We start from the raw sequence: 6,606 nt of genomic DNA on the forward strand, positions 1-6,606 counted from the left end.
TAGTATTACAGTAGTATTACAGTGTTACAGTAGTATTACAGTAGTATTAGTGTTACACTAGCACAGTATTACAGTAGTATTACAGTGTTACAGTAGTATTACAGTATTACACTATTACAGTGTTACAGTAGTATTACAGTGTTACACTAGTACAGTATTACAGCATTACATTAGTACAATATTACACTAGTACAGTGTTACAGTAGTACAGTATTAAACTAGTACAGTGTTACAGTAGTGTTAGTGTTACAGTAGTATTAGTGTTACACTACTACAGTATTAGTGTTACAGTAATATTACAGTATTACACTATTACAGTAGTATTAGTGTTACACTAGTACAGTATTACAGCATTACATTAGTACAGTATTACAGTGTTACACTAGTACAGTGTTACAGTAGTACAGTATTAAACTAGTACAGTGTTACAGTAGTGTTACAGTGTTACAGTAGTATTAGTGTTACACTACTACAGTATTAGTGTTACAGTAATATTACAGTATTACACTATTACAGTGTTACAGTAGCATTACAGTGTTACACTAGTACAGTATTACAGTATTACACTAGTACAGTATTACAGTATGGTACGGCGGCACGGACAGTCAAACACTGAAAAAGCTGCAGCGGATTGTCAACAAGGCATCCAAAATCATAGGCAACCCCCCCCCCCTCAGCTGAGTCTCTACATACTAACCGGACCGTAAAGCCAGCAGGGACAATCACCTCTGACCCCTCACATCCTGCTCCTCACCTCTTCCAGCTCCCTCCCTCAGGGAGGCGCTACAGGTCACTGTCCACTAAGAGTAAATGCTTCGCAAACGGTTTTGTTCCCCTGGCCATCAGGACGCTGAACTCCTCCCTATAGTCCCTCCTCACAACACCATTGGCATAAATACCAGCTGTTATGCCTGATGTGTTTACTTCTGTCATTGTGTAGCTGTATTGTCCGTGATGATATGTGGAGTGTCTGTTGTTGTGCATGTACGTGTATATGGACACGTATTAGTTGCCACTGGGGCCGCAATCCCGTCTTCTGGTCACTGGGGGCGCAAGAAAAAGGGCGGACAGCGTCATGGTGGCAGCAGTCCTGCAACCAACAAAGTAGATGAATGCGGGAGGTGCGGCAAGACGCAGCACACCGATGAGCGGAAGTGTCCTGCAATGAACAGGAAGTGCAACAAGTGCCATAAAAAGGGACATTGGGAGCGTGTATGTCACTCTAAAGCGGTGAGAGACGTCACTGAAGAGGTTAAACAGCTGTACTTTCTGGGAGAAGTTGGCAAAGACAGCAGTCAGGAACATTCGCTCCGCCCTCTTTGTTCAATATTTTTGACATTCTATTGCGTCAGGACCATGGTCATGACAGACCTAGTAGGCTACAGGGCGCCCCTAGCGGCATCTGTTAGATACGTGAGGAGGCGACCGGTCTGTCCACACAACTGTCCACACACTTTCACCTGCACCTACCAGCACACGGGTGAAAAGGTTCAAGTTCTACATATCCGGTTACGTCCACAATTATCAGGATGAGTATAATTGTGGACGTAACTTGATTTGTAGAAATTGAAACCCGGTTCCCGGCTAGGCGGTTCCTGGCTGCCCCCTGAATTCACTACAATATATTTGAGACTATGCTCAAAACGTTCAGGGCTTAATCCCCAGCAAAATGACCTGGCGACGCCAATGCCATCGAGGCATGGACTCCACAAGACCTCTGAAGGTGCCCTCTTGTATCTGGCACCAAGATGTTAGCAGTAGATCCTTTAAATCCTGGAAGTCGTGAGGTGGGGCCTCCATGGATCGGACTTGTTTTTCCAGCACATCCCACAGATGCTCGATCGGGTTGAGATCCGGGGAACTTGGAGGCCCAAGGCAACACCTGAAACTCTTTGTCATGTTCCTCAAACCATTCCTGAACAATGTGTGCAGTGTGGCAGGGCACACTGTCCTGCTGAAAGAGGCCACCGCCATCAGGGAATACTGTTGCCATGAAGAGGTGTACCTGGTCTGCAACGATGCTTAGGTAGGTGGTACATGTCAAAGTAACATCCACATGAATGCCAGCGCCCAAGGTTTCCCAGCAGAACATGGCCCAGAGCATCACGCTGCCTCCGCCGTCTTGCCTTCTACCCATAGTGCATCCTGGTGCCATCTCTTCCCCAGGTAAACGACACACATGCACCTGGCCATCCACATGATGGAAAAGAAAACATGATTCATCAGACCAGGCCACCTTCTTCCACTGCTCCAGTGGAAGAAGGTACACTTTAATCTCCGCAGCACATTACATACATGGACAACAACAGACACTCCACATATTATAACGAACAATACAGCTACACAATAACAGAAATAAACACATCAGGCACAACAACTAGGTGAACGGTGGTGCTCATTCAAATGGTGTGTGAGGAGGGGACTACAGGGAGGAATTCAGAGTCCTGATGGCTAGGGGAACAATACTTTGTGAAGCGTGTACTCTTAGTGGACAGTGACCTGTAGCGCCTCCCTGAGGGAAGGAGCTGGAAGAGGTGAGGAGTAGGATGTGAGGGGTCGGAGGGGATCTTCTTTGCTCGCTTTACGGTCCGGTTAGTATGTAGAGATTCAACTGAGGGGAGTGGGTTGCCTATGATTTTGGATGCCTTGTTGACAATCCGCTGCAGTTTTTTCCATGTTTGACTGTCTGTGTACCATACTGTAATACTATAATATTGTAATACCGTAATACTATAATACTTTTATACTGTAATAGATGTTATGATGTTAATTTTCCACTTCAGGTTATTGCTGATGTATGTTCCAAGGAATTGAAGAGTCGGTGGTGGTGATGGGGTCTCCGTTCATTTGTATGCGTGTTTTAGGATTCGGCATGCATCGGAAGTCAATAATGAGTTCTTGGGTTTTGGCTGCATCAAGCAGAAGATTGTTGTTTGTGCACCAAGTGACAGCTTGGCCTCCTGCAGTGTGGTACTGGGTTTCATCATCGTTGGAGATGAGGCCTACAATGGTTCTGTCGTCTGCGTATTTTATCATTTTCACAGAGCTATCCGTGGATGTAAAGTGGGTGGTGTAAAGTGAGAAGAGCCAGGGGGAGAGAACAGAGCCTTGAGGAGCACCTGCACCGAGGGTAAGAGGGCGTGAGGTTAGGTTATTAACCTTCACCCCGTGACCTGTTCCACAGGAAGCTCCGAATCATGACTTCCTCAGCTCGTTTGTACTATGCCTTGAAGAGGGCATGAGCCGCCACGTGTGGGCATTTTTGAGCAACCCATCATGTCACCTATGATAGACATTTTAACCCCAGGAGTTTCTCGGAGTAATTTTTGTTCTTTTTCTTCACTGAATTTTTTTCCCTCGACAACAAAGAACAACCGACTCAAACAATATCTGAAGTAAAGACTTTATTGAGCATGCCTACAACTGTCCTCGGAAAACATTTTGTTATAGCTACCTGAGAAAATCCAGTTCAGATATATACACGACTTTAACAACAGACTGGTATGAGAATGTTGTTTTCCCAACAAGGCTGACGCTTCCCACGAGCCACCGTGTTATACATTACCCATTTACGTTAAATAAAAACATCCAAGCAGAAACACGCTACTCTTTCCTCTTTCAGATCATTTATTTATCCAGTTAAAATAAATACAAAACACATTTGGAACACATCTAACAACAACATGAAAACCTGCTTCAGAGTGCCAGATAGTTTTACTTCACCACCTCAGCTTCAGCTGCAGGTTTATTTCTGTTAATTTCCTGGTAGGTCTCAAACCAAACCTATTCTCTGTCTGTTTCCCTGTGACAACAATCCAGGATTAATTTGCCTGTTTTCAGGGCGTCCGGGCCGCATGGCGGTCTATTCCGTTGCAGACCAACACCGGGATCGGTGGTTCGAATCCCCGTGTTACCTCCGACTTGGTTGGGCGTCCCTACAGACACAATTGGCCATGTCTGAGGGTGGGAGGCTAGATCTAGGTGTGTGGCATGGTCGCTGCACTAGCGCCTCCTCTGGTCGGTCGGGGCACCTGTTTGGGGGGGGAGGTGGAACTGGGGGGAATAGTGTGATCCTCCCACGCGCTACGTCCCCCTGGTGAAACGTCTCACTGTCAGGTGAAAAGAAGCTGCTAGCAACTCCATATGGATCAGAGGAGGCATGTGGTAGTCTGCAGCCCTCCCTGGATCGGCAGAGGGGGTGGAGTGGCGACCGAGACAGCTCAGGAGAGTGGGGTAATTGGACAAGTACAAACAGGGAGAAAAATGGGGGGGGGGAGTAAAATAAAATAAATAAATTGCCTATTTTCAGATGTTTTCTTTTGGGGGGGGGGGGAATTTTCCCTTTCTCCCCAATTGTATCCGACCAATCACCCCACTCTTCCAAGCTGCCCCGGTCTCTGCTCCACCCACTCTGCCGATCCGGGGAGGGCTGCAGACTACCACATGCCTCCTCTGATACATGTGGAATCACCAGCAGCTTCTTTTCACCTGACAGTGAGGAGTTTCACCAGGGGGACATAGCGCGTGGGAGGATCACACTATTCCCCCCCGAACAGGCGCCCCGACTGACCAGAGGAGGCGCTAGTGCAGCGACCAGGACACATACCCACATCCGGCTTCCCACCCGCAGACACGGCCAATTGTGTCTGTAGGGACGCCCGACAAAGCCGGAGGTAACACTGGGATTTGAACCACCGATCACCATGTTGGTAGGCAACGGAATAGACCACCACGCCACCCAGACGCTGTTTTCAGATGGCTAAGCGTTACGTTCACCCCTAGGATCAAACCAGAACTGAAATGAGAAAACGTTTGTGTTGATAACATGGCCATGTGGTCTACTGAGTGAATGATGTCATTTTAAATCAGTAATTATGAGGTCACATTACTGAGCTCATGCAGTTTCATAATACGTATGGAGTCTTGTCTTCTAACAGAGGAATCCTGACATGAGGGTGGATCTGTTGTGGGAGTGAATGGCATCAGCTAATGCCACCTGACATCAGGGAAGTGGATTTATATACATTCGACACCAGCTCCACCACATCCTTCCTTTATGAGCGCTTCACCGTTTACTTTAAGTGGCAAAAAAAGAAATGCAAATCTTTAACAAAATGCAACAAGACAATACAGGAAAACCGCTGACTGCTTTTTAGATAAAAAACGCGTTTATTCTGTTTCAGTTCAACTTCAGAAATTACTGGCACGGCTGCAGGTCCGACTTCCAAGCAGCGTCTAAGCTCAAACCTATGGCGACCACGCACGCATGGCGATGTGACCTGACTAGGAACTAACGAGAAGCGTTACGCTGGCGCGGTTCAAACATCAAGTAGCACATTTCAAAAACGGCGCAACCCCCCCCCCCCCCATTACTCAGTGCCTCCAGGATTTCACGATGTTGCGATCATGACAATTAATGCAAATTTAACCGATCCCTGTGAATTCGGCGCGACCTTGCAATTTTGTCCAGTCACCGCAGCTTTTCTGCAAATTTCACAAATCAGTTTCTAGGGGTGTAAGAAAATACCGATACGCTCGAGTATCGTGATATTATCTTTTGTGATACCGTCTCGAGTCTCAAAACCACTATATCGATTTTTAATTGTTTACATGTAAAGGTTCTTGACAAACATTTTGTGTTGCGCGTTAACGACCGCTAGATGGCAGTGTTGTAAGCTATCTTCAGCCATTTGACTCTTCCACTCCAACACAACACCGTAAACTGAGACAGGAAGTAGCATAAGCACAAAGAAGACAGGCCTATGAAACCACAACATATCACCTTTCTTACAGTATCGCAATACATCACCATATATCGTGATATCTTGTCATATATCGTGATATATTGACTCGTAACCTCTGTATCGTGATCTGTATCGTATCGCCAGATTCTCGCCAGTACACAGCGCTGGTAGTTTCCCTTGAGTGTCACCAATCATAGCAGTCCCCCGCATGCCACTGAGCCACACGTCACCAAATTCACTTCCTTGTTTCTGGTTGTGAAGACGCAGACATGTGTGCCACGAACATCTCACATTGACCAACTAAAATTACTGCCGAACACCGTGCAAGAAAGCGGGGGTGAACTTTTGCACGACGTGCAACGTTGTTGTGGAAGACAAACGAAAATCATCGATTGACAAACACTTTTCTACCATAAAACACACCCAGAGAATGGCTGAAACGCCTGGACAACAGACAAGACAGATCACCATGACAGAGGCTGCTGCATCCAGGTCTGCTGCATCCAGGTCAAGGTGAGTTAGATTCAGTATGCATGGTTAGTGGTGAGCTTCTGTGCACTTTATATTCGACTTGTTTGTTTGTTTGTTTATTTATTTATTTTGGATCTTTCCCCCTTTTTCTCCCCAGTTGTACTTTTTTGACCAATTACCCCACCCTTTTGAGCTATCCCGGTTGTTGCTCCACCCCCTCTGCCGATCCGGGGAGGGCTGCAGACTACCACATGCCTCCTGCGATACATTTGGAGTCACCAGCCGCTTCTTTTCACCTGACAGTGAGGAGTTTCACCAGGGGGACGTAGGGTGTGGTAAGATCACACTATTCCCCCCCCCGGTTCGCCCTCCCCCCGTGAACAGGCGCCCC

Source organism: Lampris incognitus, chromosome 10 (assembly GCF_029633865.1).
Source record: "Lampris incognitus isolate fLamInc1 chromosome 10, fLamInc1.hap2, whole genome shotgun sequence".
Taxonomy (NCBI): Eukaryota; Metazoa; Chordata; class Actinopteri; order Lampriformes; family Lampridae; genus Lampris; species Lampris incognitus.